At 43.2% G+C, this 8644-nt stretch overlaps 1 non-coding gene across 1 annotated transcript; it reads right to left on the bottom strand.

The window, feature by feature from the left end:
• Nucleotides 1-5246: 5246 nt before the first annotated feature.
• On the bottom strand, nt 5247-5358 carry LOC116479750 (U6 spliceosomal RNA). The gene has a single exon (XR_004251067.1). It is a non-coding gene; the product is annotated as a U6 spliceosomal RNA (small nuclear RNA).
• Between the last annotated feature and the right edge of the window lie 3286 nt (nt 5359-8644).

Raw genomic sequence — 8644 nt, 5'->3', positions numbered from 1 at the left:
CTTTCCTCCGTCTTGACTCATTCCCTCGTTGTTTTTCTTTTTTTCTTTTTTCTTTTTTTTTGAGACGGAGTCTTGCTCTGTCACCCAGGCTGGAGTGCAGTGGCGCAATCTCGGCTCACTGCAAGCTCCGCCTCCCGGGTTCACGCCATTCTCCTGCCTCAGCCTCTCCGAGTAGCTGGGACTACAGGCGCCCGCCACCGCACCCGGCTAATTTTTTGTGTTTTTTAGAGAGACGAGGTTTCACCGTGGTCTCGATCTCCTGACCTCGTGATCCGCCCGCCTCGGCCTCCCAAAGTGCTGGGATTACAAGCGTGAGCCACCGCGCCCGGCCTCCCTCATTGTTTTTCAATTGTGAGTTCGGGGTCTTTGCCTGGCTGGAGAAGACACCCCGATCCGTCTCTAGCCTAGAGCTGAGATCAGAAAATTGGGCAGTCAAGGAAGGAGAAATTCTGACCGTGATTAAACATCAACAAGGACTTTTCTGACCATCCCATTAACAATGGCAACTGTCCCCTGATTTCCCAATTCTTCCTTTAAGTCCTCTTTCCTGTTTCTAGCACTTAGCTCTGATGTGACTCACTTGTTGAGTTATCCTGTTTGTGGCTTTTTGCCCAGCTGCCTCCCCTAGTACCTTCTGCTCCTCCAGGGCAGGGATCTCTGCCCATTTAGTTCCCTGCTGTGTCCTCATGCCCTTAGCAGCACCTGGCACAGAGGAGCTGTTCATGAAGACATGTGGAATGAAAGGTGAGCCGCTGAAACTCACAGTCCGGAAAGCACAGGCTCCAGAGACAGGCTTAAATCCTGCTAAAATCCTGATGCCAGGACTGAGAATGTGAGCAAATTAAACCTGCTATACTCTGCCTCTCAAGCAGTGCAGAGCAGAGCATAAAAATCCCAGGTGTCCTCATAAGAAGTTAGAGACCGGCCGGGTGTGGTGGCTCACACCTGTAATCCCAGCACTTTTGGAGTCCAAGGCAGGCAGATCACCTGAGGTCAGGAGTTCGAGACCAGCCTGGCCCATGGCCAACATGGCGAAACCCCGTCTGTACTAAAAATACAAAAAATTAGCCAGGTGTGGTGGTGGGCACCTGTAATCCCAGTTACTTGGGAGGCTGAGGCAAGAGAATTGCTTGAACCCAGAGGCAGAGGTTGCAGTGAGCTGAGACTGCACCACTGAACTCCAGCCTGGGTGACAGCGAGACTCAGCCTCAAAAAAAAAAAAGTTAGAGACGAAAAGATTCCTAACACTGTCAGGGCATCTTCCTACTACCCATGACTTCACAAGATCAATCTCCACTTTCATGTATAAAGCTCAGAGGAGCAAAATTAGCTGACCAAGGTCACCCTGTTCCTGGTAAGGCACCAGCATTCAAATCTAGGCTTGCGAAATTACAGAGCTCTACTTGGTATTGCTGCTGGTCACTGAGGGGCTGTCCTTGAGCATGATATTTCTGCTGTAGGTAATGGGCATTTTCTTTTGCAGGTAGTGATCTTCTCATCACTGGAGGCAAGCAAGTGGAGGCAGGATAATTGTGGTAGGGGACACTCCTACACTGAGCAAATATCGAGGGGGGTTTCCTTTCCAATTCCCTTCCATATGACGCCCAAGAGGGGGCTGACTTATACGTGAAGGGAGCCTGTGATAATACCTTAAGGGGTCTCTTCCACGGGCACTTGCTCTTCAGATTATTTCTTAAAACTTTAATTACAAATGATAGCCGGGCTTGATGGCAGGTAGATGCCTGTAATCCTAGCTACTGTGGAGGCTGAGGCAGGAGAATCATTTGAATCCGGGAGGTAGAGGTTTCAGTGAGTTGAGATTGCGCCGCTGCACTCCAGTCCAGCCTGGGGGAAAGAGTGAGACTGTATTTCAAACAGAACAGAACAGAACAGAACAGAACAGAACAGAACAGAACAGAACAGAACAGAACAGAACAGCTTTGGTTACAAATGGCTTTAGCATGTTTTGCATTCTTTATCTCAACCCTTGGCTTCCTCTGTCAAACTAGATTGATTAAACAGGAAAAGACTTTATCAAGAGAAAAAAATTCCTCTAAGAAATGTTATTTCTTCTATTGATACCAAATAGCAATTGATGTAGAAAATTTGGGAAATTCAAAAAAGTATAAAGAATGTATGCAAATGTCGCCACAGAATTTTTACTGTTTCGTATCCCATTCTCACACAACCATGTATGAGAATTCTTCCCATGTTGTTATCTATTCTCAAAGATATGACTTTAATAATGTCTTATTATTTTTGTGCTTTATATATTTTTCAATTAGAGTGTCAGTATTTTGTTTTACCCTTGTTTGTAAGGGCATTTCGACTATAAAATACTTAGGTCATGTTCTCTTTAAACATTTAAATAATGCAATTATGAACATTCCTATATATCTAAGTGCAGTTATTTTTCAATGAGAAAAATCTAGAGGTGAAATTGTCTAGACAGACACGTAATAATTCTATGTATTTATGGAGTACAGTTTGATGTTTCAATCCATGTATACATTATATCATAATGAAATCAGGGTCATCTGCTGATTTTATACTGGGGTATTAGAGGACCACTGTTAGCCTTGGGCAAGAGGGACTCTGCCCTGGCACTGATGCATCTGAAGACTCTACTCTGACCCTGTTCTGTCCTACCATCCCAAGGGGTGAAGAGTTTACAAAGTCAAGAGTATGTGTTTACCTTGAGCTTGCACCTCATTGTAGATGATGCTCTACAAGACCCTAGAATTCCCTGCCCAGGTGGCTCCAAGCCATTAGCAGGGCCAAAAGGTAGGACTTCTTTCTTCTGATACGAACCACACTGCTGGCGTGTATTTCCTTAGGTGTGGTTAAGCAGTGGTGTAGTTAAGGAGGGTGTAGCTGCATCTTGAACGTGCATGGTTGGGATATCTGTACACATACACACAAGGCCCCTTGCAGTGCTAAGTGGCACCTGGGGTGGGAAGAGAAGGGGATAGGACATGGGCTAGAAACTAGCACACAGGTACTCTCCACAGCATCACATTCTGGAGTGGAACTCTAAAGAGTCCAGAAATCCTAAATTGAATTCTGTTTTTTCATGTCATTATGAAGGCTGTCTGTCAGTGTGATGAGTTAGAGCATATTTTACTTAACTGTTTATTAGCTTTACTTTTAACTTTAAATAATCAGTCACATGGTATATGGGTCTTTATTTGAGCTCCATGAATGTTGGGGAGTGGTGCTATACATTTTCCCTTCCCTTCCCTTCCTTCCTTTGTCTTTCTTCCTTTCTTTCTCTTTCTTCCTTTCTTTGTCTTTCTTCCTTTCTTTCCCTTTCTTCCTTTCTTTCCCTCCCTCCCTCCCTCCCTCCCTCCCTTCCTTCCTTCCTTCCTTCCTTCCTTCCTTCCTCTCTTTCTCTCTTTTTCTTTCTTCTTTCTTTCTCAGGGTCTCTCTCTGTCACCTAGGCTGGAGTGCAGTGGTGCAATCGTGGCTTACTGTAGTTTTGATCTCCTGGTCTCAAGTGATCCTCCCTTCTCAGCCTCCAGAGTAGCTGGGACTACAAGCATGTGCTATTGTGGCTGGCTAATATATATATATATATTTTTTGTAGAGATGAACTTTCACCATGTTGCTCAGGCTGGTCTCAAACTCTTGGGCTCAAGAGATCTGCCTGTCTTGGCCTCTCAAAAGTGTTGGGATTGCAGGCATGAGTCACTGTGCCTGGCTCACATTTTTCTTAATTTGTAAGAGGTAAACATTTATCACAGCTTTGTTCTAGTTTGTGATTTGCCTATAACTTTGTTTCAATTTAACAATGTTTTGTCATGTTAAGTAATTATACTTCTTAAATAGTCATATCTCATTATTTTTTCACTGTGAAGTCTTCCATGTTATTGAGTTTCTATCACAGTCTCTATAAAGGGTTCTGTTCTTCTCTTTGATGTTGTTTACTTCACCATAAAAAGGCCTGTTTCAGACATATTTAGGGCATGTCTGCCAGTATGCTTTTTATTAGATCTGGATTTTTTTTCTTTTCTTTTCTTTTTTTTTTTTTTTTTTTTGAGATGGAGTCTTGCTCTGTTGCCCAGGCTGACGTGCAATGGCTTGATCTCAGCTCACTGCAACCTTTGCCTCCTGGGTTCAAGTAATTCTTCTGTCTCAGCTTCCTGAGTAGCTGGAAATACAGGCGTGTGCCACCACACCCGGCTATTTTTAGTAGAGATGGGGTTTCACCACATTGGCCAGGTTGGCCTCAAACTCCTGACCTTGTGATCTGCCTGCCTTGGCCTCCCAAAGTGCTGGGGTTACAGGCATGAGCCATCGCGCCAGGCCTGGATCTAGATTTCTTAAGTGGAGTCTGAGTTTCTTGGCTTGGGGTTTCATTTTACTTCAGTTTCTGAAGATTTGAAGTAAGGCTTCCTACTTTTTCATGGCATGAATCCCTCAGGGAATATGTGTTTTATACATTTGTGTTTTCCATTGTTGGGTGCATATATATTTACAATTGCTGTATCCTGTTACTGAATTGATCCCTTTATCATTATATAATGTTTTTCTTTGTTTCTTTATAGTTTTTTATTTAAAGTTTATTTTCTTTTCCTGACATAAGGATTGTAATTCCTGCTCTTTTTTGGCTTCCCTTTGAGTGGATTATATTTTTCTTTCTTTTCTTTTTCTTTTTTTTTTTTGAGATGGAGTCTTGCTTTGTTGCCCAGGCTGGAGTGCGGTGGCGTGATCTTGACTCATTGCAACCTCTGCCTCTGGGTTCAAGTGATTCTCCTGCCTCAGCCTCCTTAGTAGCTGGGATTACAGGCACACGCCACCATGTCCGGCTAATTTTTGTACTTTTAGTAGAGATGGGGTTCCACTATGTTGGCCAGGCTGGTCTCGAATGCCTACCTCAAGTGATCTGCTCACCTTGGCCTCCCAAAGCATTGGATTACAGATGTGAGCCACCATGCCCAGCCCTAGAATATGTTTTTCCATCCCATCTCTGTCATTCTTTGTTTCTTACAGGTGAATAAAGTCTCTTGTAGGCAGCACATGATTGGGTGCCTCTTTCTATCTATTCCTTCACCCCATGTTTTTTGATGGAGAATGTAATTCATGTCCATTCAAGGTAATTGTTGACAGGTGAGGACTTACTATTGCCATTTTGCTGATTATTTTCTAGTTATTTTATGTATTCTTTTTGTTTCTTCCTCATTTACTTTCTTTTCTTAGCACTTAAATGCTTTATTCTAGGGGTATGTTTTGATTTCTTCCTTTTAAAATAAGTTTTATGTTGGGATGCTTCAAGAATGTGCATGTCATCTTTGTGCAGGGGCCACGATCATCCCTGTATCATTCCAGTTCTAGTATATGTGCTGCCAAAGCGAACACTGACTCCTTCCTTTTCATTTGTTGTGTATCTATTATAGGCCTTTGCTTTGTGCTTGCCATGAGGCTTGCAAAATACATCTTATAGTATTAAAAGATTATTTTAAGATGATAACCACTTAACTTTGATCACAGAAATAAAATATCTCTACACTCTTACTCTTACTTTGTATCAAACTTTTCATTTAGGTTATTATGTTTTTTTCTTTCTAGGATTTCTATTCGTGCTTTTAATTGTTTCTACTTCTTTGCCAAACTTCTAATTTTGTTGATAAAGTTTTTTCAAATTTCATTTAATTTTCTATCTGTATTTTCTTTTAGGCTCTTGAACTTTTAGAGAATCATTGTGAATTCATTTTCAGTCATTTTATAGATTACCTTTTCTTCTGGGTCTGTTACTGGAGCTTTATTATTTTTTTCTAATAGTGTTATGTTTCCTTGTTTTTTTCTTTTTATTTGTTTGTTTTTTAAAACATCAACCTGTGTCCTATGTAGTTGCTTTTACATTTGAGGAGATAGCCATCTTTTCCAGTCTTTGCAGGTGTAATTTTGTTGTAATAGACCTTTATTACTTAGTTTAGTTTGGAATTCTGGATGGGCTGGCTTGTTGAAACTCCAGACAGGCAGACTTTGCTGTGGGGTTCTCTAACTGGGCTGAGTTGCTTCCTGTTCTCTGAGGTTGAGTGGTATTTCTGAATGTGCTCCACAGTCTGGTAAGGGCACCTGGCTGGACTCTGCCATCATGTGGGGCTGCTGGCTGGGCTCTGCAATTGTCTCTGATCAGGCATGGTTGGATGTTGTTTTCCCTGGCTGGGTGGTAATGTTGTCAGGAACAATAACATGAACCATGTTTCTTGCACATGATACTGTTTGCTAGTTTCTATGGTGTGGCAAGTGTAGTAAGCCATTCTTGGCATTGCTATAAAGAAATACCTGAGACTGAGTAATTCATGAGGAAAAGAGGTTTAATTGGCTAAGAGTGCTGCAGGCTGTACAGGAAGCATGGTGCCAGCATGCTTCATGGTGTCATCTGCTTTGCTTCTGGGGAGGCCTCAGGAAGCATTACTCATGATGAAAGGCAAAATGGGAGCAGGCAATTCACATAACAAAAGCAGGAGCAAGAGAGAGAGAGTGGGGTGGAACAGTTCCACACTTTTAAATGACCAGATCTTGCAAGAACTCACTCACTATTGTGAGGACAGCACCAAGCCATGAGGGATCTGCCTCCATGACCCAAACACCTCCCACTAAGCCCCACCTCCAACATTAGGGATTATAATTCAACATGAGATTTGGGTGGGGACAAATATCCTAACCATATCGGCACTTCTGCTGGTGGGGATGCAGAGCAAGCACCAAAACCCATGAACTGGTTCCTGTGAGCCCCTTGGCTGCTGTTCTTTGACCCAGCTGATCCCTGGTGTCCAGCCATGCTGGCATTCTCAACATTTCAAGTGGGACGAGATAGGAGCAAGCTACCCGTGAAGCATCCCAGAATGACGGAGAAGCTGAATGTTCACTTCCAACTCATCCCTTCTACTGCAAAAACCATGCGTCCAGGAGAACTCTCAGCATATGGTGTCCTGCTGGCCTCAGGGAGGGACAGTGTAGTCAGAGAGAACCATTCCTCTTACTGTTTCACCATGAATTTTTTTTTTTGATTCTTCAGTCCAAGGGGGCATCTCAGCCTCACTCCTAAGGTCTTGATATTAATGATAGAATTCTTGACTTTGAACAGTTGCCAGCAATTTCCAGTAGCTGAAGGAAGTAAAGGCAGAAAACTTCTATTCCATAATCTTGCTGACCTCGTTCTCCTGAAAGTGTTATTTGGTTTATTTCAGGTATCAATTTTGCAGTCTTTGCCTTTGCCTTCCTAAGGTTTTTGTTTTTTTTTTTTTGAAACAGAGTCTTGCTTTATCGTCCAAGCTGGAGTGTAGTGGCATGATCCTGGCTCACTGCAACCTCCACCTCTTGGGTTCAAGCAATACTCTTGCCTCAGCCTCCTGAGTAGCTGGGATTACAGGTGCACACAAGCACGCCTGGCTAATTTTTGTATTTTTAGTAGAGACAGGGTTTTACCATGTTGGTCGGGCTGATCTTGAACTCCTGGCCTCAAGTGATCCACCTGCCTTGGCTGCCCAAAGTGTTGGGATTATAAGCGTGAGCCACTGTGTCTGGCCAGGTATTCTTTTTCACATGGACTATAGCAGACCCTGTAAAATTCTCACCTACATCCCTGTTGCTCCTATTTTTCTTGCTCAGCAGCCGGACTTTGAATTTTCTGTACACCTGGCAAGCGGCATGTGCTGGCACTTTAATGCCTCCTGAGAGAAACCTTCAACCAGTGGCTAATGGGACTGAGTGGATATATCCCCAAGCTCCCTCATACCTTAGGTAGAAAAACACGGAAGTGTATATTCCTGGACACATCCCAGGGTTCTGCACATAAGATTAAATTCCAGTAGCCCACGGCAGCATCTTCCTTGGTGATGTACGTTGTATCGGTTGTCTACCTTCCTTGTTTCATGTCCCACTTCCCTACGTATGTCATTTGAAATCATCTTTTATATAAAATATTTCTCTTGAATCCTTATCAAGCATCTATTTCTAGGGAAATTCAAACTTACCATCTTCCTTCCACACACCAGATATCATTTTCTCATACATTCCTCTGATGTTCTTATCTGTGGAAGAGTCACTTGCTAGTTGTGTGACTCTTAGGAAAACAAAGGACTTATTGTTTCTGAGTACCCCTTTCAGTTTTTGCAAAACAGGAATTATTATTATTATTATTTTTCTGAGATGGAGTTTCACTCAGTCGCCTAGGCTGGAGTGCAGTGGCGTGATCTCAGCTCACTACAACCTCCGCCTCCTGGGTTCAAGCAATTCTCCTGCCTCAGCCTCCCAAGTAGCTGGGATTACAGGTGCATACCAATATGCCCAGCTACGTTTTTTGTATTTTTAGTAGAGACGGGGTTCCGCCATGTTGGCCAGGCTAGTCTCGAACTCCTGACCTTGGGTGATCCACCCGCCTTGGCCTCCCAAAGTGCTGGGATTACAGGAGTGAGCCACCATGCCTGGCCAGGAATGATTTTCTTTCCGCACTGCTACCTGAAGCGTCACAGACCCTTACGAATCACTCTATTTTACCTATTCTGTTGTCTCCTCTCTGTCTCTTTACAAGCAGCAGGAAAATGGGACCTGGCTGGTGACAAATTTCCTGATGATTGGATTCTCCAACCTCCCACACCTGAGGATCACACTCTTCACACTGTTCTTCCTCACCTAC

This window comes from Hylobates moloch, unplaced genomic scaffold, assembly GCF_009828535.3.
Source record: "Hylobates moloch isolate HMO894 unplaced genomic scaffold, HMol_V3 SCAFFOLD_12, whole genome shotgun sequence".
Lineage (NCBI taxonomy): Eukaryota > Metazoa > Chordata > Mammalia > Primates > Hylobatidae > Hylobates > Hylobates moloch.
The sequence above is the reverse complement of the archived record's forward strand: the minus strand, read 5'-3'. Positions and strand labels throughout refer to the sequence as shown.